The sequence below is a fragment of the Coregonus clupeaformis genome, chromosome 6, assembly GCF_020615455.1.
Source record: "Coregonus clupeaformis isolate EN_2021a chromosome 6, ASM2061545v1, whole genome shotgun sequence".
NCBI lineage: Eukaryota > Metazoa > Chordata > Actinopteri > Salmoniformes > Salmonidae > Coregonus > Coregonus clupeaformis.
Genome location: NC_059197.1, coordinates 34,633,043 through 34,657,498, shown reverse-complemented (window position 1 = coordinate 34,657,498; position 24,456 = coordinate 34,633,043). Strand labels below are relative to the sequence as shown.

At 45.2% G+C, this 24,456-nt stretch overlaps 1 protein-coding gene and 1 long non-coding RNA gene across 10 annotated transcripts in view; both read right to left on the bottom strand.

Moving 5' to 3' along the window:
* The window catches only part of plch1 (phospholipase C, eta 1), a 130,607-nt gene extending 126,187 nt beyond the window's left edge, over positions 1-4,420 (bottom strand). For all 5 annotated transcript variants that reach the window (XM_045220234.1, XM_045220231.1, XM_045220239.1 and 2 more), the window contains exon 1: positions 4,250-4,420. The gene's annotated coding sequence lies outside the window, so the exon portion shown is untranslated. The remainder of the gene's footprint in view (positions 1-4,249) is intronic.
* Positions 4,421-12,014: 7,594 nt separating this feature from the next.
* LOC121567603 lies at positions 12,015-24,346 on the bottom strand. 5 transcript variants are annotated; one of them, XR_006001130.2, is made up of 5 exons: positions 24,239-24,346; positions 23,110-23,237; positions 17,251-17,450; positions 13,181-13,456; positions 12,015-12,585 (listed from the first exon to the last, which is right to left on the bottom strand). It is a non-coding gene; the product is annotated as an uncharacterized LOC121567603 (long non-coding RNA). The 5 variants fall into 5 exon arrangements; XR_006001128.2 differs by having other exon boundaries at positions 12,015-12,404; XR_006001131.2 differs by having other exon boundaries at positions 12,015-12,404; positions 17,344-17,450.
* Positions 24,347-24,456: the final 110 nt, after the last annotated feature.

Here is a 24,456-nt window from a genome sequence, read left to right as displayed (position 1 = left end):
GCACCTCCACAGTCTCCTCTCCTGCCCGGGCATTCACCTTTGCCCATGGCCCTCTCCCCGCGAATATCTCCTCCCAAGACCACCATTTGCCCACCTGCGACATCGCCATCTTCTCCTCCTGGGCACGCTGCTTGGTCCTCTTATGGTGGGATCTTCTGTCACGAACGTTGACTGATGACTCGTGGAACCAAGGCGCAGCGTGATAAGCGTACATCTTTAATTAGTACTTAACACACGAACAAAACCAAAACAACAAACCAACGATACGTGAAGTCCTGAGGTTACACACACCAAACCTTTACGGATCAAGATCCCACAAAGACTAGTGCAAAACAGGCTGCCTAAGTATGGTCCCCAATTAGAGACAACGAGCTACAGCTGCCTCTGATTGGGAACCACCCTGGCCAACATAGATCAAACGATCTAGAACAAAAACATAGAAAAACTAAACATAGCAAATCCACACCCTGGCTCAACATTTAAGTGTCCCCAGAGCCAGGGCGTGACATCTGTTGACAAACACAAACAGACCCCACAGAGCCCCAGGACAGCAACACAATTAGACCCAACCAAATCATGAGAAAACTAAATATATAATTACTTGATACATTGGAAAGAATTAACAAAAAAACAGAGCAAACTAGAATGATATTTGGCCCTAAACAGAGAGTACACAGTGGCAGAATACCTGACCACTGTGACTGACCCAAACTTAAGGAAAGCTTTGACTATGTACAGACTCAGTGAGCAGAGCCTTGCTATTGAGAGAGGCCGCCGTAGGCAGACCTGGCTCTCAAGAGAAGACAGGCTATGTGCACACTGCCCACAAAATGAGGTGGACACTGAGCTGCACTTCCTAACCTCCTGCCAAATGTATGACCATATTAGCAACACATATTTCCCTCAGATTACACAGACCCACAAAGAATTCAAAAACAAACCCAATTTTGATGAACTCCCATATCTATTGTGTGAAATGCCATAGTGTGCAATCACAGCAGCAAGATTTGTAAAAAGTGCAACCAGTGAAGAACAAACACCATTGTAAAAACAACCCATATTTATGTTGATTTATTTTCCCATTTGTACTTTAACTATTTGCACTTTGTTACAACACTGTATATATACATAATATGACATTTGAAATGTCTTTATTCTTTTGGAACTTTTGTGAGTGTAATGTTTACTGTAAAACATTTTTTTGTTTATTTCACTATTGTTTACTATCTACTTCACTTGCTTTGGCAATGTAAACATATGTTTCCCATGCCAATAAAGCCCATTGAATTGAGAGATAGAGAGAGAGGTAAGGAGAGAGCGAGAGAGAGAGAGAGAGAGAGAGAGAGAGAGAGGTAAGGGGAGATAGGGAGAGGTAAGGGGAGAGAGAAGTCAGACCTTGAAATAGATCTGTGTCTGACCTTGTGACCCTGACCACCCTTCAATCCTGTAGAACCAGACAGACGGGTAACATGTGTTGTTGCCCTAGGTCTGATAACACTGTAAAACAGGACACCCCCCCAAAACACACACAGTCACTCTCCTTCCGCGGGAAATGTAAAATAAATAGTTTCATCCTTATTCCATCTGAAAGTTGTCTCTGTAGTCAGCAACACACAACTTATTAAACAAATTACAACCAGAGCAACGGTCATACACTGTCTGAATTCAGCTGCCTCAACAGTTCATCATTAAAAATGTATCTTTATCGCTGTGTTAGTATTTTTCTAAACATCTCAAATGAGAGATGAAAAGAGTGGCTTGTATGAGACAACTGGGCAGTCTTTAGAAAGAGAGAGGGGCACTGGGCAGAGACACATCATCCTCCTGTCCTCTCTCACACAGACAGCACACACACATCATCCTCCTGTCCTCTCTCACACAGACAACCACACACACAATCTCCCTACTGTTCACATTATTGTCTGTCTTGACTGACACACTACAGAAGTGGACCCACAAAGAGGTTGGGGGATCGGTTCACTTCAACCCAATATCTGCCTCCTCCAGCCCTCTCCTCCTCCAGCCCTCTCCTCCTCCAGCCCTCTCCTCCTCCAGCCCTCTCCTCCTCCAGTCCTCTCCTCTTCCAGTCCTCTCCTCTATTCCTGCTTTCCCGCACTAATCCATCTCCCCATTCCTCTACTCATCCAGTCCTCTGAGAGAAATAGTTAAATTATTCATTAGGACTCACTGTACTAACAAATAGGATAGTTTCCACTCCAACCCTACACCCAGCAAACTGAACCATCCCAGAGTACTCCACTCCAACCCTACACCCAGCAAACTGAACCACCCCAGAGTACTCCACTCACATAACACTGGAGTCACTTTACCCTCCCACACACACACACACACACACACACACACACACACACACACACACACCCAGATCATTGTGACAATGAGAAGATTGTTTACTTATTCACAAGGGGCATTCCTTTACTGTGTGAGTGGGGTTATTTTCCCTTGGGTGAGTGAGAGGGGGGGTTGAGGGCGGTTACACAAATGCACTGTCCATCATCCTGTCACAACAAGTGTCGAAGAGACAGACAATAACATTGGAGTGTGTGTGATGTTCCTTATTATTATTATTATTATTATTATTATTATTACCTCAATGTCCTAGTACAACAACACACCCATCACAAAGACCTCCTTTAAGAAACACAGGTGCTGTCAACATAGTGTAGGTCATTATAAGCACTGTGTCAGAGTGGCTGTGGCGGGGAGGAGCCATGCGGGACCAGGACTGAAGCATAACCAGACTGGCACCCAGGCTTGGACATCTGATCCCTGTAGTGGAGCTGTCATGCCTGGTAGAGGGGGGATAGGCGTGGGGAGACTGGGGTACTGAGCACCTGATCCTGTTACTTTAATGGGCATTTTTATTGCTCCGTGATCTTTATGACTCCTCATGCGACTCTCGGCACCAACAGACTCACTGACGAGTGAAAGTAAACTGAGCGCGACCCGGGACTATAGCGCTGTTTATGTGATTAATAACTATAACGGCTCCAACTTTATGGCTCTTATTTATTTAATTGTTTTACTCAGAAACAAATAAGTAACTGACTCTAGAACCACCTGAACACGCCTGTATCGGTTTACATCCGAGCTATCCCTACGGGTAGGCCTGACAAAGGCTTGCCTTGTGGTGATTGCGGTTAATCCGCACAATGCGGTTGAGGGGTGGGGGTGAGGGGGTGCACATTTAGGGCTTTGTCCGTGGGGACGTCATTTATCAAATACCCCTCTCTATCTCACGTACACTCTCTCTCCGAAAAGAAGGGGGGGCTGTGTCTTTCTTCATGGGAGCCTTTGTTATTCACATCAATGCAATTCTGGTGCAAGTCGGTGTCGCAAAGGAAAATGAAGCAGAAATCCCAAATGATTGTCAAATGCATAAAACACTGACAACTTTGGTTTTAATCAATCTTGCTGATTAATTTATGACGTTGATGTCACATTTACATTTTAGTCATTTAGCAGACGCTCTTATCCAGAGCGCCTTACAGTTAGTGAGTGCATACATTTTTTTTTCATACTGGTCCCCCGTGGGAATCGCACCCACAACCCTGGCGTTGCAAGCGCCATGCTCTACCAACTGAGCTACATGAAACATATACCTTTAATGTTCACATAATTAGGTTATTTGCACAACAATGCAGAATGTAATATGTGTATTAAGGGCCAGTTTGAAAAATTTATGCACTCACTAACTGTAAGTCGCTCTGGATAAGAGCGTCTGCTAAATGACTAAATTTGAATGTAAATGTATTAGTAAAAAAAAAAAAAAAAATAGCCTAATCAAAAACTTTAAGCTTTAGTTTTTAATAAATAGCATTTTGCAGTGTCTCTTATAAACGACACAACTATAAAAACCTCAGTAGGCCTATAAGAAAAATGTTGACAAAACATTGGGCAGATAGCCCATTCAAAACATAGACTGTCATTGTTTTATGTGGTAGCCACAGTAGCCTAACTCAAAGATAAGGTCAGGTGCATTTGTCAGCAAGTTCCTTGGCCCCTCCTACTGCAGCCTTCTTGTGTGAGCTCATCTCGTGAAAACAATCTTGCAACAGTAACATTGTCAGTGACAACATGCACACTTTACTCAGAAACGGACGCTGTGCCAAGCGAAGAAAAACAATGTTGACCATCGAAGAGCACACAAGAACACACGCAACATATGCCACATAGATTTTTTCCATCAAATGTACCAGCTAGTCCAACTAAGAAAATAAATACTTACGTTAGTCCGTTCTTTCCAGGGTCAACTTCTAATAAAATGTCAACATCTATTCACCAGAATAATATTCCTTCAGGTTCCAGTCTTCCATGTAATGAAGCATCCTAGTAAATCAATAATATCCTGTTCCCGTCTAGTAGTGAAGGGAGAGTACTGCCTAACTGTCCCGAGCGAGTCCCCTACCGCGTTCCCATTCAAGGGACCGGGCAACCTCGGAAAACCCAGAACGGATTTCTTGGAACGGGTTCCTGAAAAAAGCTCTCTGTTGCCCTTAGGTTGCAGACGGGGGGATTGAATAGTATACTTACATTTTAGTCATTTAGCAGACGCTCTTATCCAGAGCGACTTACAGTTACCGAGTGCATACATAAAAAAAATAAAAAATAAAGTTATTATCTAGTGCAGCTTGTTATTATATTATCTAGTGCAGCGTGTTATTATCTAGTGCAGCATGTTATTATCTAGTGCAGCATGTTATTATCTAGTGCAGCATGTTATTATCTAGTGCAGCATGTTATTATCTAGTGCAGCATGTTATTATCTAGTGCAGTTTGTTATTATCTAGTGCAGTGTGTTATTATCTAGTGCAGCATGTTATTATCTAGTGCAGCATGTTATTATCTAGTGCAGTGTGTTATTATCTAGTGCAGTGTGTTATTATCTAGTGCAGTGGGAATCAGACAGGCTTGTAGTGATGGTGCTCTATAGTTCACTAATGGCTCTGGAAGATTCTCTCCGTGGTTTCCTTCCCACAATTCCCCCAGTGGCAATTCAAAGTCTGCCAGCGCCAGTCATCAGTGCTCCATGCAATTTACAATTCAAACCAGCCAACCAGAGAGTCCACAAACAACCGCTAGTGACATTTACACAACAAAAGACACACAGGCCAATTCCCTCTTCTCCCCCTTCTTCCCCCTTCTTCCCCCTCCCTCACCCCTTCTTCCTCCTTCCCACTGGTTACAAAACCCCCTTCTGCCCTTCTCCCCCTCCCTCACCCATTCTTCCTCCTTCCCCCTGGTTACAAAAATTGAATAGCAGCCATAGGTATAAGCCTCTCTCCACTCTGCGTATTAGACTGCTCCAGTGTCTGTCTCTCATTGGGTTATAGAGCCTGGTCTATGGCCCTCTAGTCTCTATCTTCTGCTTTAAGTGAGTGAGTACTCTAATGTCTGAGTCATGTTAGCTCTAGAGACCCCTTTTATGAGCTCTTCAACCCCCCTGCGCTCTCTCTCTCTCTCTCTCTCTCTCTCTCTCTCTCTCTCTCTCTCTCTCTCTCTCTCTCTCTCTCTCTCTCTCTCTCTCTCTCTCTCTCTCTCTCTCTCTCTCTCTCTCTCTCTCTCTCTCTCTCTCTCTCTCTCTCTCTCTCTCTCTCTCTCTCTCTCTCTCTCTCTCTCTCTCTCTCTCTCTCTCTCTCTCTCTCCCTCCTGTGCAGGGGCCCAACTAGGGTTTCACCTCTCAGATTTGGTGTTACCATGGCAACGGTGATCTCAGTAGGGGGGACCAGTAGACCCCCACAGTTCTATCGCCGTGACAATCCAACCCCCCCCTTTCCCCCTCTCTAATACACAAACACTTCTTTGGGGAACAGAGGGATTTGGGGTATGGGTTTTAAAAGGGAAGTGAAAGCCAATGGGTTAGCATTAGGGCTTCAGACTAGCGGTGATAACTGTTATATGTGCCCTATCACAGAGAGACCTCGTTTACCACGGCTAAATTAGAGGCCAACAGTATGAACGGAAATCAGTGGTCTGTGACTGTCAAGGACTGGAGCTGTTAAGAACTAAACTAAAGAGTCAAACAAGGAATGGGAGATGGACAACATATTAAGGTAAAGGTTTCATTATTTTTTACTTAGTTTTTCAACTTTTATCCTCTTTAAAATTACATGTACAAACCTTTCAGTTATAAACACTTAGCAAATCTGTCTGTACATATTTTCTTTGTCTGATAAAATATATTAGTATTTTGACCCCCCAAAAATCATGCCCATGTAACTCTTTTGATGATATTCTTGAGATTAAATTCAACCATATACTTTTTATTTTATTTATTTATCTAAATAAGACAGTGTGAATTAAAGAAGCCTGTTTTTTCTCATGCTAAAAACATCTGGACTTCTGAAACATCAAAACATGCCTCTTTAGTCAGGTGAACAACAACATATATTATTTAGACAGGAGAAAACAGATTATTTAGACAGGAGAAAACAACAGATATTATTTAGACAGGAGAAAACAACAGATATTATTTAGACAGGAGAAAACAACAGATATTATTTAGACAGGAGAAAACAGATTATTTAGACAGGAGAAAACAGATTATTTAGACAGGAGAAAACAGATGATTTAGACAGGAGAAAACAACAGATATTATTTAGACAGGAGAAAACAACAGATATTATTTAGACAGGAGAAAACAACAGATATTATTTAGACAGGAGAAAACAGATTATTTAGACAGGAGAAAACAGATTATTTAGACAGGAGAAAACAGATTATTTAGACAGGAGAAAACAACAGATATTATTTAGACAGGAGAAAACAGATTATTTAGACAGGTGAAAACAACAGATATCATATAGACAGGAGAAAACAGATATTATTTCCATATCCAATATCTCTAGTCCTCCATCTCTCTGTCCACCATGGCCCAGCTAAAGCCTTCTGAATATTCTAGTTTCCTAGCTACAGCCCAGTCTAGCTACAGGAAGACCTGGCTGCCAATAAATAAATAAATAAAAGCACATAAACAATTGTATAATGAGAAACAGAAAATCAATGGAATCACAATATTTTGTTGGGGACTTCAGGTATTCCAAATTGAATGTCAAATATTTCATGACAATGTTTTGTTATTATATTGATTGAATCACTTTTGAAGATTACAACTTATTTGCATATACAGTTGAAGTCGGAAGTTTACATACACCTTAGCCAAATACATTTAAACTCAGTTTTTCACAATTCCTGACATTTAATCCTAGTAAAAAATTCCCTGTTTTAGGTCAGTTAGGATCAACACTTTATTTTAAGAATGTGAAATGTCAGAATAATAGTAGAGAGAATGATTTATTTCAGCTTTTATTTCTTTCATCACATTCCCAGTGGGTCAGAAGTTTACATACACTCAATTAGTATTTGGTAGCATTGTCTTTATATTGTTTAACTTGGGTCAAACGTTTCGGGTAGCCTTCCACAAGCTTCCCACAATAAGTTGGGTGAATTTTGGCCCATTCCTCCTGACAGAGCTGGTGTAACTGAGTCAGGTTGGTAGGCCTCCTTGCTCGCACACACTTTTTCAATTCTGCCCACAAATTTTCTATAGGATTGAGGTCAGGGCTTTGTGATGGCCACTCCAATACCTTGACTTTGTTGTCCTTAAGCCATTTTGGCACAACTTTGGAAGTATGCTTGGGGTCATTGTCCATTTGGAAGACCCATTTGCGACCCAAGCTTTAACTTCCTAACTGATGTCTTGAGATGTTGCTTCAATATATCCACATCATTTTCCTTCCTCATGATGCCATCTATTTTGTGAAGTGCACCAGTCCCTCCTGCAACAAAGCACCCCCACAGCATGATGCTGCCACCCCTGTGATTCACGGTTGGGATGGTGTTCTTCGGCTTGCAAGCGCGGTTTTGGAGCAGTGGCGTCTTCCTTGCTGAGCGGCCTTTCAGGTTATGTTGATATAGGACTCGTTTTACTGTGGATATACAGTGGGGGAAAAAAGTATTTAGTCAGCCACCAATTGTGCAAGTTCTCCCACTTAAAAAGATGAGAGGCCTGTAATTTTCATCATAGGTACACGTCAACTACGACAGACAAAATGAGAAAAAAAAATCTCCAGAAAATCACATTGTAGAAATTTTTCTGAATTTATTTGAAAATTATATGGTGGAAAATAAGTATTTGGTCAATAACAAAAGTTTCTCAATACTTTGTTATATACCCTTTGTTGGCAATGACACAGGTCAAACGTTTTCTGTAAGTCTTCACAAGGTTTTCACACACTGTTGCTGGTATTTTGGCCCATTCCTCCATGCAGATCTCCTCTAGAGCAGTGATATTTTGGGGCTGTCGCTGGGCAACACGGACTTTCAACTCCCCTCCAAAGATTTTCTATGGGGTTGAGATCTGGAGACTGGCTAGGCCACTCCAGGACCTTGAAATGCTTCTTACGAAGCCACTCCTTCGTTGCCCGGGTGGTGTGTTTGGGATCATTGTCATGCTGAAAGACCCAGCCACGTTTCATCTTCAATGCCCTTGCTGATGGAAGGAGGTTTTCACTCAAAATCTCACGATACATGGCCCCATTCATTCTTTCCTTTACACGGATCAGTCGTCCTGGTCCCTTTGCAGAAAAACAGCCCCAAAGCATGATGTTTCCACCCCCATGCTTCACAGTAGGTATGGTGTTCTTTGGATGCAACTCAGTATTCTTTGTCCTCCAAACACGACAAGTTGAGTTTTTACCAAAAAGTTCTATTTTGGTTTCATCTGACCATATGACATTCTCCCAATCCTCTTCTGGATCATCCAAATGCACTCTAGCAAACTTCAGACGGGCCTGGACATGTACTGGCTTATGCAGGGGGACACGTCTGGCACTGCAGGATTTGAGTCCCTGCGGCGTAGTGTGTTACTGATGGTAGGCTTTGTTACTTTGGTCCCAGCTCTCTGCAGGTCATTCACTAGGTCCCCCGTGTGGTTCTGGGATTTTGCTCACCGTTCTTGTGATCATTTTGACCCCACGGGGTGAGATCTTGCGTGGAGCCCCAGATCGAGGGAGATTATCAGTGGTCTTGTATGTCTTCCATTTCCTAATAATTGCTCCCACAGTTGATTTCTTCAAACCAAGCTGCTCACCTATTGCAGATTCAGTCTTCCCAGCCTGGTGCAGGTCTACAATTTTGTTTCTGGTGTCCTTTGACAGCTCTTTGGTCTTGGCCATAGTGGAGTTTGGAGTGTGACTGTTTGAGGTTGTGGACAGGTGTCTTTTATACTGATAACAAGTTCAAACAGGTGCCATTAATACAGGTAACGAGTGGAGGACAGAGGAGCCTCTTAAAGTATAAGTTACAGGTCTGTGAGAGCCAGAAATCTAGCTTGTTTGTAGGTGACCAAATACTTATTTTCCACCATAATTTGCAAATAAATTCATTAAAAATCCTACAATGTGATTTTCAGGATTTTTTTTCTCAATTTGTCTGTCATAGTTGACGTGTACCTATGATGAAAATTACAGGCCTCTCTCATCTTTTTAAGTGGGAGAACTTGCACAATTGGTGGCTGACTAAATACTTTTCCCCCCCGCTGTACACTGCTCAAAAAAATAAAGGGAACACTTAAACAACACAATGTAACTCCAAGTCAATCACACTTCTGTGAAATCAAACTGTCCACTTAGGAAGCGACACAGATTGACAATAAATGTCACATGCTGTTGTGCAAATGGAATATACAACAGGTGGAAATTATAGGCAATTAGCAAGACACCCCCAATAAAGGAGTGGTTCTGCAGGTGGTGACCACAGACCACTTCTCAGTTCCTATGCTTCCTGGCTGATGTTTTGGTGACTTTTGAATGCTGGCGGTGCTTTCACTCTAGTGGTAGCATGAGACAGAGTCTACAACCCACACAAGTGGCTCAGGTAGTGCAGCTCATCCAGGATGGCACATGAATGCGAGCTGTTGCAAGAAGGTATGCTGTGTCTGTCAGCGTAGTGTCCAGAGCATGGAGGCGCTACCAGGAGACAGGCCAGTACATCAGGAGACGTGGAGGAGGCCATAGGAAGGCAACAACCCAGCAGCAGGACCACGACCTCCGTCTTTGTGCAAGGAGGAGCAGGAGGAGCACTGCCAGAGCCCTGCAAAATGACCTCCAGCAGGCCACAAATGTGCATGTGTCTGCTCAAACGGTCAGAAACAGACTCCATGAGGGTGGTATGAGGGCCCGACGTCCACAGGTGGGCGTTGTGCTTACAGCCCAACACCGTGCAGGACGTTTGGCATTTGCCAGAGAACACCAAGATTGGCAAATTCGCCACTGGCGCCCTGTGCTCTTCACAGATGAAAGCAGGTTCACACTGAGCACATGTGACAGACGTGACAGAGTCTGGAGACGCCCGTGGAGAACGTTCTGCTGCCTGCAACATCCTCCAGCATGACCGGTTTGGCGGTGGGTCAGTCATGGTGTGGGGTGGCATTTCTTTGGGGGGCCGCACAGCCCTCCATGTGCTCGCCAGAGGTAGCCTGACTGCCATTAGGTACCGAGATGAGATCCTCAGACCCCTTGTGAGACCATATGCTGGTGCGGTTGGCCCTGGGTTCCTCCTAATGCAAGACAATGCTAGACCTCATGTGGCTGGAGTGTGTCAGCAGTTCCTGCAAGAGGAAGGCATTGATGCTATGGACTGGCCCGCCCGTTCCCCAGACCTGAATCCAATTGAGCACATCTGGGACATCATGTCTCGCTCCATCCACCAACGCCACGTTGCACCACAGACTGTCCAGTAGTTGGCGGATGCTTTAGTCCAGGTCTGGGAGGAGATCCCTCAGGAGACCATCCGCCACCTCATCAGGAGCATGCCCAGGCGTTGTAGGGAGGTCATACAGGCACGTGGAGGCCACACACACTACTGAGCCTCATTTTGACTTGTTTTAAGGACATTACATCAAAGTTGGATGAGCCTGTAGTGTGGTTTTCCACTTTAATTTTGAGTGTGACTCCAAATCCAGACCTCCATGGGTTGATACATTTGATTTCCATTGATCATTTTTGTGTGATTTTGTTGTCAGCACATTCAACTATGTAAAGAAAAAAGTATTTAATAAGATTATTTCATTCATTCAGATCTAGGATGTGTTATTTTAGTGTTCCCTTTATTTTTTTGAGCAGTGTAGATACTTTTGTACCTGTTTCCTCCAGCTTCTTCACAAGGTCCTTTGCTGTTGTTCTGGGATTGATTTGCACTTTTCACACCAAAGTACGTTCATCTCTAGGAGACAGAACGCGTCTCCTTCCTGAGCGGGATAACAGCTGCGTGGTCCCATGGTGTTTATACTTGCGTACTATTGTTTGTACAGATGAACGTGGTACCTTCAGGCGTTTGGAAATTGCTCCCAAGGATGAACCAGACTTGTGGAGGTCTACCATTTTTTTCCAGAGGTCTTGGCTGATTTCTTTAGATTTTCCCATGATGTCAAGCAAAGAAGGACTGAGTTTGAAGGTAGGCCTTGAAATACATCCACAGGTACACCGCCAATTCACTCAAATGATGTCAATTAGCCTATCAGAAGCTTCTAAAGCCATGACATCATTTTCTGGAATTTTCCAAGCTGTTTAAAGGCACAGTCAACTTAGTGTATGTAAACTTCTGACCCTCTGGAATTGTGATACAGTGAATTATAAGTGAAATAATCTGTCTGTAAACAACTGTTTACTTGTGTCATGCACAAAGTAGATGTCCTAACCGACTTGCCAAAACTATAGTTTGTTAACAAGACATTTGTGGAGTGGTTGAAAAACGAGTTTTAATGACTCCAACCTAAGTGTATGTAAACTTCCAACTTCAACTGTACATATGGGCATTATTTAATACATTAGCATAAAATTACCCTCTATCCAACCAGCGCTTTCTGAGGTACCGCCCCAAAGAGAATTTGTAACCACCCCATCACAATTTCCCATCAAATTTCACAATTGTTTTTACATGCAGCATTACTTATTCATGATTGATCATCTAGAATATTAAAAACAAGGTAGAAATGAATGAACCAATGAATATTTATTTCACAATCAGGTAAAGATTCTAAAACATTGCAATTGACTTAGATATGTGGATTTTTCTCACTGGCAAGTTCTTTTTTACATGATCTAATCAAACATCAACAAATGTCTATCCCACGTGTTACGCGGAGTGGAACAGGGGAACCCAAGAGCAGACTCTGATGAATGGAATGAAGTAACCAAGGTATTTATTGAGACACAGGGGGGAGATGGAGTGCAGGTCAGGGGAAACTGCTGGAAGCGGCTGGAGCGAAGGGGGTTGAGACAGGGTGAGCAGGTCCGGAGGGGAATCCAAGGGAGTAGTAGAGTGGGGAATCCAGGACAGAGTAGGAGGATGATGAGACGTGGGACAGGAGACAGGGACCAGAACTGTAGCGGAGAGGAAAACAGGCACAACAGGATCTGATTAGTAACAAACGGCTAGAACCGTAGACTGACTGAGCAGAGATTACGATCTGGCAGTGTGGAAGTGGCAGGACTGAGTATTTGTAGAGGTCTTGATTATGGAACAGGTTGCAGCTGGTGGGGATCTGCTCTGACTCCAGCACACCTGTCTCCGCCCACACAATCACACGAGAGAGAGAGAGAGAGAGAGAGAGAGAGAGAGAGAGGGAGAGAGAAAGAGAGAGAGAGAAAGAGGGGGAAAGAGAGAGAGAAAGAGGAGGAAAGAGAGAGAGAAAGAAAGAGGGGGAAGAGAGAGAGAGAGAACTGGATGAGTGGCGGCAGGTCAAGGAGACACAGGATGAGCAGTAGAGGGCGTTGCAGGAGCAGATGTGACACCACAAAGGAGAACACTTACTGTAAGTAGACCATTTTCTATTCTCTCTGGTTATGTAGTTGCCGTGTCAGTGCGTTTAATCCCCATCGATAAATAAACTTTGATAAACACGTGGGTCAAAGCATTTTTGTCCCATGTCTATGATTTCCGTCGATACCCCCATTCTTTTGAGACATCATTTCACACTTTTCCCCGATAAAATATGATTTGCACAGGTAATCGTATGAATATTGTCCATTTCTATTTTGACAGCAATCGGTGAAGTGGCAATTAGTTGACAAATAGATTATCCGCTTCTCAAAAACAGACATGATGGCAGAGCTGTATTCTGAGATGAGCTTGAGTCTTGCTACATTCATGAACTTACTTTCAAACCCACTTGAATCAACCAATCACTGTCAGTCAACCAATCACGTCCACTTGAAGATCCTCCTGATGAGTCTGAGTCAGACAGCCTGTGAGGTCCTCTCCCATAGGCTGTCTTCTTTCCACATGCCCCGCCCCTTCCGCTCAGCCTTGACCTCTGCCCTGAGTAGCCGTTGGTGGAGCCGCAGGACTGGGGGTGGAGTCCAGAGACTGGGACGGTGCGTGCCAGACCCAACCTCAACACCTCGTCATTCAGACACAGACTCCTCTATGACCCCTTGGGAACAGAGAACAGAGTGAGGTTAAAAACACATATCTGTAGGTTTCATTGTCTTCAACATTCTGTTATTTAATACAGTCATAAAGAACGAGAGTAACAGTGTCCTGAAGACACCAGAGAGTCAGTAACTAACTCATGTTAGTCCAATCAGACAGCAAGGCTGCGTTTACACAGCCAGCCCAATTCTGAAGTTTTTTCCACTAATTGGTCTTTTGACCAATCACATCAGATCGTTTCACATCAGATCGTTTCACATCAGATCTTTTTCAGAGCTGAACTGATTGGTCAAAAGACCAATTAGTAAAAAAATATCAGAATTTGGCTGCCTATGTAAACGCAGCCTTACTGAACCTGTTGACAGGTTGACAGACAGTAACTGACCCCGCTAACAGAGACAGACAGTAACTGACCCTGCTAACAAACACAGACAGTAACTGACCCTGCTAACAGACACCAGACAGTAACTGACCCCGCTAACAGACACCAGACAGTAACTGACCCCGCTAACAGAGACAGACAGTAACTGACCCCGCTAACAGAGACAGACAGTAACTGACCCCGCTAACAGACACCAGACAGTAACTGACCCCGCTAACAGACACCAGACAGTAACTGACCCCGCTAACAGAGACAGACAGTAACTGACCCTGCTAACAGACAGACAGTAACTGACCCCGCTAACAGAGACAGACAGTAACTGACCCCGCTAACAGACACCAGACAGTAACTGACCCCGCTAACAGACACCAGACAGTAACTGACCCCGCTAACAGACACCAGACAGTAACTGACCCCGCTAACAGACACCAGACAGTAACTGACCACGCTAACAGAGACAGACAGTAACTGACCCCGCTAACAGACACCAGACAGTAACTGACCCCGCTAACAGACACCAGACAGTAACTGACCCCGCTAACAGACACCAGACAGTAACTGACCCTGCTAACAGACACAGACAGTAACTGGCCCTGCTAACAGACAGTAACTGACCCTGCTAACAGACACAGACAGTAACTGACCCTGCTAACAGACATTAACTGACCCTGCTAACAGACACCAGACAGTAACTGACCCTGCTAACAGACACAGACAGTAACTGACCCTGCTAACAGACACATACAGTAACTGACCCTGCTAACAGACACATACAGTAACTGACCCCGCTAACAGACACCAGACAGTAACTGACCCTGCTAACAGACACCAGACAGTAACTGACCCCGCTAACAGACACCAGACAGTAACTGACCCCGCTAACAGAGACAGACAGTAACTGACCCCGCTAACAGACACCAGACAGTAACTGACCCCGCTAACAGACACCAGACAGTAACTGACCCTGCTAACAGACACAGACAGTAACTGACCCCGCTAACAGACACATACAGTAACTGACCCCGCTAACAGACACCAGACAGTAACTGACCCCGCTAACAGACACCAGACAGTAACTGACCCCGCTAACAGAGACAGACAGTAACTGACCCCGCTAACAGACACCAGACAGTAACTGACCCCGCTAACAGAGACAGACAGTAACTGGCCCTGCTAACAGACAGTAACTGACCCTGCTAACAGACACAGACAGTAACTGACCCTGCTAACAGACACAGACAGTAACTGAACCTGCTAACAGACACCAGACAGTAACTGACCACGCTAACAGACACCAGACAGTAACTGACCCCACTAACAGACACAGACAGTAACTGACCCTGCTAACAGACAGACAGTAACTGACCCTGCTAACAGACAGACAGTAACTGACCCTGCTAACAGACACCAGACAGTAACTGACCCTGCTAACAGACAGACAGTAACTGACCCTGCTAACAGACACCAGACAGTAACTGACCCCTCTAACAGACACCAGACAGTAACTGACCCCGCTAACAGACACAGACAGTAACTGACCCTGCTAACAGACAGACAGTAACTGACCCCGCTAACAGACACCAGACAGTAACTGACCCCGCTAACAGACACCAGACAGTAACTGACCCCGCTAACAGACACCAGACAGTAACTGACCCTGCTAACAGAGACAGACAGTAACTGACCCCGCTAACAGACACCAGACAGTAACTGACCCCGCTAACAGACACCAGACAGTAACTGACCCTGCTAACAGAGACAGACAGTAACTGACCCCGCTAACAGACACCAGACAGTAACTGACCCCGCTTAACAGACACCAGACAGTAACTGACCCTGCTAACAGAGACAGACAGTAACTGACCCCGCTAACAGACACCAGACAGTAACTGACCCCGCTAACAGACACCAGACAGTAACTGACCCTGCTAACAGAGACAGACAGTAACTGACCCCGCTTAACAGACACCAGACAGTAACTGACCCCGCTAACAGACACCAGACAGTAACTGACCCTGCTAACAGAGACAGACAGTAACTGACCCTGCTAACAGACACCAGACAGTAACTGACCCTGCTAACAGACAGTAACTGACCCTGCTAACAGACACAGACAGTAACTGACCCTGCTAACAGACACAGACAGTAACTGACCCTGCTAACAGACACCAGACAGTAACTGGCCCCGCTAACAGACACCAGACAGTAACTGACCCCGCTAACAGACACCAGACAGTAACTGACCCTGCTAACAGAGACAGACAGTAACTGACCCTGCTAACAGACACCAGACAGTAACTGACCCTGCTAACAGACAGTAACTGACCCTGCTAACAGACACAGACAGTAACTGACCCTGCTAACAGACACAGACAGTAACTGACCCCTGCTAACAGACACCAGACAGTATCTGACCCCGCTAACAGACACCAGACAGTAACTGACCCTGCTAACAGACACCAGACAGTATCTGACCCCGCTAACAGACACCAGACAGTAACTGACCCCGCTAACAGACACCAGACAGTAACTGACCCCGCTAACAGACACCAGACAGTAACTGACCCCGCTAACAGACACCAGACAGTAACTGACCCCGCTAACAGACACCAGACAGTAACTGGCCCCGCTAACAGACACCAGACAGTAACTGACCCTGCTAACAGAGACAGACAGTAACTGACCCCGCTAACAGACACCAGACAGTAACTGACCCCGCTAACAGACACCAGACAGTAACTGACCCCGTTGACAGGTTGACAGACAGTAACTGACCCCGCTAACAGACACCAGACAGTAACTGACCCTGCTAACAGACACCAGACAGTAACTGGCCCCGCTAACAGACCCCAGACAGTAACTGACCCTGCTAACAGAGACAGACAGTAACTGACCCCGCTAACAGACACCAGACAGTAACTGACCCCGCTAACAGACACCAGACAGTAACTGACCCTGCTAACAGAGACAGACAGTAACTGACCCTGCTAACAGACACCAGACAGTAACTGACCCTGCTAACAGACAGTAACTGACCCTGCTAACAGACACAGACAGTAACTGACCCTGCTAACAGACACAGACAGTAACTGACCCTGCTAACAGACACAGACAGTAACTGACCCTGCTAACAGACACCAGACAGTAACTGGCCCCGCTAACAGACACCAGACAGTAACTGACCCCGCTAACAGACACCAGACAGTAACTGACCCTGCTAACAGAGACAGACAGTAACTGACCCTGCTAACAGACACCAGACAGTAACTGACCCTGCTAACAGACAGTAACTGACCCTGCTAACAGACACAGACAGTAACTGACCCTGCTAACAGACACAGACAGTAACTGACCCTGCTAACAGACACCAGACAGTAACTGGCCCCGCTAACAGACACCAGACAGTAACTGACCCCGCTAACAGACACCAGACAGTAACTGGCCCCGCTAACAGACACCAGACAGTGTAGTGTCTCCTCCTCTCTGCTGAACAGTTTGAACCACACCGTCTGGGCCGGGCTCAGGTGCTGCTCCAGCCACACCCTCCCCTCTGGGGTCAGCTCCACCCCCACCAGGTGCACAGCCAGGGGAAACACACCACCACCACCACCACCTGAAGAGAGAAGACATGCCCAGGTGAGACACGTACAGTACACCTGAGCTAAGGAGTTCTTAACTATGGCTGTGGTCCATTGCATAGACCTGAAAGCGGCACAGTCAAGATCGTGACAAACTGAAAGAACAAACAGAAAGACAGACTGTTGGAAGATATAGCAGCAGACATGCACTATGGAAAGATTTACAACTACAGCAGTAGATATACTGTATTACTAAAGGCACAGGAAAGGAAATACATGCAACAACAAAACATGTGGCCAGAGGTCAAGCCTGTGTCGTAAAACAACAGGAACTCAAAAGACACAAAGCTATAGAGAGAGACTTCTAATCTCTTTAACTAGAGGAGAGCTTTGTTAGAAAATCTCCCTGGCCTCGGATGGAGCTGAAAGAGCACTATCTAATACCCTCTCACTCAGTTTGACTGCAGAGCAGAACCGTAACCTAATCCTGCTGCTAGCCTCTTCTCTAACAGGCTTCCTATGCTAACTCAGTCTGATGAAGGGGAGCTAAACTAAATCTTGTAAAAGTGTACGGTCCGGTGCCTCTAAATGTGGACAGAAGGCCTGACACTCACGTTTAGAAACATGTTGGTCTTAATTAGATAAAGATGAAAAAGATGGTGATGGTTTCAGTCACAACGACCTTTATCAGACGTCAAGCCATGATCCAATACCTATCAAATCAAATTCATTGGATTAAAATTGTGTTTACTTTGGTTTTAGGAAAATATATTAAAAACTGTCTCTACAGGAGAGACCAACCATTAGGTTGACTACAATACTTCAACAAATATCAAAGCCAACCTTCTCTTCCACTAAATCAAACAGCACAGTTAAAGAGAGCAGCAGACGGTCTACGGCTGACACAGTTATGTTAAAGAGAGCAGCAGACGGTCTATGGCTGACACAGTTATGTTAAAGAGAGCAGCAGACGGTTTATGGTTGACACAGATATGTTAAAGAGAGCAGCAGACGGTCTATGGCTGACACAGTTATGTTAAAGAGAGCAGCAGACGGTTTATGGTTGACACAGATATGTTAAAGAGAGCAGCAGACGTTTATGGCTGACACAGTTATGTTAAAGAGAGCAGCAGACGGTTAATGGTTGACAGTTAGGTTAAAGAGAGCAGCAGACGGTCTATGGCTGACACAGTTATGTTAAAGAGAGCAGCAGACGGTCTATGGCTGACACAGTTATGTTAAAGAGAGCAGCAGACGGTCTATGGCTGACACAGTTATGTTAAAGAGAGCAGCAGACGGTCTATGGCTGACACAGTTATGTTAAAGAGAGCAGCAGACGGTCTATGGTTGACAATTATGTTAAAGAGAGCAGCAGACGGTCTATGGCTGACACAGTTATGTTAAAGAGAGCAGCAGACGGTCTATGGCTGACAGTTATGTTAAAGAATTCAGTTACACAAAATGCAGTTTTGAAATGAAGGTTGTTATTATTAAGGGAAAACAAAATACAGACCTACATGGCCCTGTGTGAAAAAGTGTTTGCCCCCCCCCCCTGTTATAAAACAACTCAACTGTGGTTTATCACACCTGAGTTCAATTCCTCTAGCCACACCCAGGCCTGATTACTGCCACACCTGTTCTCAATCAAGGAATCACTTAAATAGGACCTGCCTGACAAAGTGAAGTAGACCAAAAGATCCTCAAAAGCTAGACATCATGCTGAGATCCAAAGAAATTCAGGAACAAATGAGAAAGAAAGTAATTAAGATCCATCAGTCTGGAAAAGGTTATAAAGCCATTTCTAAAGCTTTGGGACTCCAGCGAACCACAGTGAGAGCCATTATCCACAAATGGCGAAAACATGGAACAGTGGTGAACCTTCCCAGGAGTGGTCGGCCGACCAAAATTACCCCAAGAGCGCAGCGACGACTCATCCAAGAGGTCACAAAAGACCCCACAACAACATCCAAAGAGCTGCAGGCCTCACTTGCCTCAGTGTTCATGACTCCACCATAAGAAAGAGACTGGGCAGGTGGTTCCAAGACGAAAACCACTGTTGAGCAAAAATAACATTAAGCTCGTCTCATTTTTGCCAGAAAACATCTTGATGATCCCCAAGACCTTTGGGAAAATACTCTGTGGACTGACGAGACAAAAGTTGAACTTTTTGGAAGGTGTGTGTCCCATTACATCTGGCATAAAATTAACACCGCATTTCAGAAAAAGAACATCATACCAACAGTAAAATATGGTGGTGGTAGTGTGATGGTCTGGGCCTGTTTTGCTGCTTCAGGACCTGGAAGACTTGCTGTGATAAATGGAACCATGAATTCTGCTGTCTACCAAAAAATCCTGAAGGAGAATGTCCGGCCATCCGTTCGTGACCTCAAGATGAAGCGAACTTGGGTTCTGCAGCAGGACAATGATCCAAAACACACCAGCAAATCCACCTCTGAATGGCTGAAGGAAAAACAAAATGAAGACTTGAGTGGCCTAGTCAAAGTCCTGACCTGAATCCTATTGAGATGCTGTGGCATGACCTTAAAAAGGCAGTTCATGTTCGAAAACCCTCCAATGTGGCTGAATTACAACAATTCTGCAAAGATGAGTGGGCCAAAATTCCTCCACAGCGCTGTAAAAGACTAATTGTAAGTTATCGCAAACGCTTGATTGCAGTTGTTGCTGCTAAGGGTGGCCCAACCAGTTATTAGGTTGTAGGGGGCAATCACTTTTTCACACAGGGCCATGTGGGTTTGGATTTTGTTTTTCCCTTAATAATAACAACCTTAATTTCAAAACTGCATTTTGTGTTTACTTGTGTTATCTTTGACTAATATTTAAAGTTGTTTGATCTGAAACATTTAAGATTGACAAACATGCAAACGAATAAGAAATCAGGAAGGGGGCAAAACTTTTTCACACCACTGTATGTTAAAGAGCGCAGCAGACGGTCTATGGTTGACAGTTATGTTAAAGAATTCTGTTAATTAATACAGTCATAAAGAACGAGAGTAACAGTGTCCTGAAGACCAGAGAGTCAGTAACTAACTCATGTTAGTCCAATCAGACAGCAAGGCTGCGTTTACACAGCCAGCCCAATTCTGATATTTTTTCCACTAATTGGTCTTTTGACCAATCACATCAGATCGTTTCACATCAGATCGTTTCACATCAGATCTTTTTCAGAGCTGAACTGATTGGTCAAAAGACCAATTAGTGAAAAAGAATATCAGAATTTGGCTGCCTATGTAAACGCAGCCTTACTGATCCTGCTAACAGACACCAGACAGCAACTGACCCTGCTAACAGACAGTAACTGACCCTGCAACCTTCTCTTCCACTAAATCAAACAGAATAGTTAAAGCAGCAGCAGACGGTCTACGGCTGACACAGTTATATTAAAGACAGCAGCAGACGGTCTATGGCTGACACAGTTATATTAAAGACAGCAGCAGACGGTCTATGGCTGACACAGTTATATTAAAGACAGCAGCAGACGGTCTATGGCTGACACAGTTATATTAAAGAGAGCAGCAGACGGTCTATGGCTGACAATTATGTTAAAGAAGCAGCAGACGGTCTATGGTTGACACAGTTATGTTAAAGACAGCAGCAGACGGTCTATGGCTGACACAGTTATATTAAAGAGAGCAGCAGACGGTCTATGGCTGACACAGTTATGTTAAAGACAGCAGCAGACGGTCTATGGCTGACACAGTTATGTTAAAGACAGCAGCAGACGGTCTATGGCTGACACAGTTATATTAAAGAGAGCAGCAGACGGTCTATGGCTGACAATTATGTTAAAGAAGCAGCAGACGGTCTATGGTTGACACAGTTATGTTAAAGACAGCAGCAGACGGTCTATGGTTGACACAGTTATATTAAAGAGAGCAGCAGACGGTCTATGGCTGACACAGTTATATTAAAGACAGCAGCAGACGGTCTATGGCTGACACAGTTATATTAAAGAGAGCAGCAGACGGTCTATGGCTGACAATTATGTTAAAGAAGCAGCAGACGGTCTATGGTTGACACAGTTATGTTAAAGACAGCAGCAGACGGTCTATGGTTGACACAGTTATATTAAAGAGAGCAGCAGACGGTCTATGGCTGACACAGTTATGTTAAAGACAGCAGCAGACGGTCTATGGCTGACACAGTTATGTTAAAGACAGCAGCAGACGGTCTATGGCTGACACAGTTATGTTAAAGACAGCAGCAGATGGTCTATGGCTGACACAGTTATGTTAAAGACAGCAGCAGACGGTCTATGGCTGACACAGTTATGTTAAAGACAGCAGCAGACGGTCTATGGCTGACACAGTTATGTTAAAGACAGCAGCAGACGGTCTATGGTTGACACAGTTATGACACTAATAGCCACAAAGTAATAGATCTGTTTTGATGTGTCCAATAGCTTGGGATTAGTAGAGACATAAATGACTAATTTGGGACAGCTGTGTGAATGATGAGACTTTTCAACAGCTGGGAGGTGAATCCTAATTATCACACTGTAATTGGCCTTTACCCTGTGGGCTCTGTCTGTGTGTTGGAAAGTTGAACGGGAAGTTAACCCATCCATTCTTCCCGTACCTTTAGCCAGCAGGGGGGAGAGGAGGGGGATGTAGATGGGGGTACCTTTAGCCAGCAGGGGGGAGAGGGGAGGGATGTAGATGGGGGTACCTTTAGCCAGCAGGGGGAGAGGAGGGGGATGTAGATGGGGGTACCTTTAGCCAGCAGGGGGGAGAGGGGGGATGTAGATGGGGGTACCTTTAGCCAGCAGGGGGGAGAGGAGAGGGATGTAGATGGGGGTACCTTTAGCCAGCAGGGGGGGGAGGAGAGGGAGGTAGTTGGGGGTACCTTTAGCCAGCAGGGGGGAGAGGAGAGGGATGTAGATGGGGGTACCTTTAGCCAGCAGGGGGGAGAGGAGAGGGATGTAGATGGGGGTACCTTTAGCCAGCAGGGGGGAGAGGGGAGGGATGTAGATGGGGGTACCTTTAGCCAGCAGGGGGAGAGGAGAGGGAGGTAGATGGGGGTACCTTTAGCCAGCAGGGGGGAGAGGAGAGGGAGGTAGATGGGGGGTACCTTTAGCCAGCAGGGGGAGAGAGGAGAGGGAGGTAGATGGGGGTACCTTTAGCCAGCAGGGGGGGAGGAGAGGGAGGTAGATGGGGGTACCTTTAGCCAGCAGGGGGAGAGGGAGGTAGATGGGGGTACCTTTAGCCAGCAGGGGGAGAGAGGAGAGGGAGGTAGATGGGGGTACCTTTAGCCAGCAGGGGGGAGAGGAGAGGGAGGTAGATGGGGGTACCTTTAGCCAGCAGGGGGAGGAGAGGGAGGTAGATGGGGGTACCTTTAGCCAGCAGGGGGGAGGAGAGGGAGGTAGATGGGGGTACCTTTAGCCAGCAGGGGGAGGAGAGGGAGGTAGATGGGGGTACCTTTAGCCAGCAGGGGGGAGGAGAGGGAGGTAGATGGGGGTACCTTTAGCCAGCAGGGGGAGAGGAGAGGGAGGTAGATGGGGGTACCTTTAGCCAGCAGGGGGGAGGAGAGGGAGGTAGATGGGGGTACCTTTAGCCAGCAGGGGGGAGGAGAGGGAGGTAGATGGGGGTACCTTTAGCCAGCAGGGGAGAGGAGAGGGAGGTAGATGGGGGTACCTTTAGCCAGCAGGGGGGAGGAGAGGGAGGTAGATGGGGGTACCTTTAGCCAGCAGGGGGGAGGAGAGGGAGGTAGATGGGGGTGTACCCCTCCTCCAGGGCTCTCTCTGTGACGGTCTGGACTCTCCCTCTATGAACCTTGCTGGGATCTCAGAGGCCAAACCTAGTGATCTGACGAGGGTGGTGAGGCATGAAAGACCTTGTTAGAAAAGCATTTGTAACTGTTGTAAGTACAATGTGTTGTAATCAGTTACACTGTACCTTCCTATGAAGTCACCATAAAATATTGTTTTGGCAACACAAAATTGGAACCGCTACTAGTATTCTATTACTTAAACAAAACGACACATCATTATTTTACTTAAACAAAACGACAGATAATTATTACTTAAACAAAACGACAGATAATGATCACTTAAACAAAACGACAGATAATTATATTACTTAAACAAAACGACAGATAATTATATTACTTAAACAAAACGACAGATAATTATATTACTTAAACAAAACGACAGATCAGCAGGACACTTCTAAAGGCACGGGATGGAGATTGATGATCTGGTTAAGAAAAGGCTGTAACTAAACAACATCAACTAAGATAAACACATTAGATAAACAGCTCATCAACTGCCACCCTCCGTCATAAATTGACCCTGACCTTATAACCTATGCAGAGCAGCCATCTGGCATTTCATTGAACAAGGCAGAAGGGCTCATCTCATCTCCAGTCTGGTTAAAACGCCACAATCTGTCGGCGTCGTCAAGATAATTCCCTTGACATCGGGCAGACAGAACATTTCGCCCCAGTCTTCAACCAGGGTTTGTGTGAAACCTGACTCGCTACCGCGTCCTGGGGGAACATGCCTGCATCACAGCTCGCTTTTAATGCATAGGCTAAACTATTTACCATTTTAATACTCCTTGATATTACTATTACCCCGGCAATTGCTAGTCCAGTACTGATGTTCTAGAGGTGAAAATAGATAGATGTTAGCCAAAGATGTTGGAATGTGTTAGCTAGACCTTTAGTCTATTTTAACAACAGCTGATTTGCGGTCTCATTTGAACGAACCGTCTAATCCCCGTCAATGCTTGAATTTGCAATTTGTATCCCATTTGGATCTTACCCGGACAATGGTTAAATGATCGTCAGCGAACTGAGAAATTACCGAAATTATGTTTTTAGAAGTTCTTTCTCGTGTCTCTGCCTCACTTCTGGACTCCGGCATGTTGTTGACATGACTAAAAAGACTACAAAAGTCGCTCCGCCCACTAGGTAGTGTAGGTAGCGTGGACCAAAAACCTACAGGACCGTCTGGTGTGGCGTTTTCATAAATGTTTCATTATCTAGTCCTATTGCTGCTAAATTGAATGTTATATATCGTGT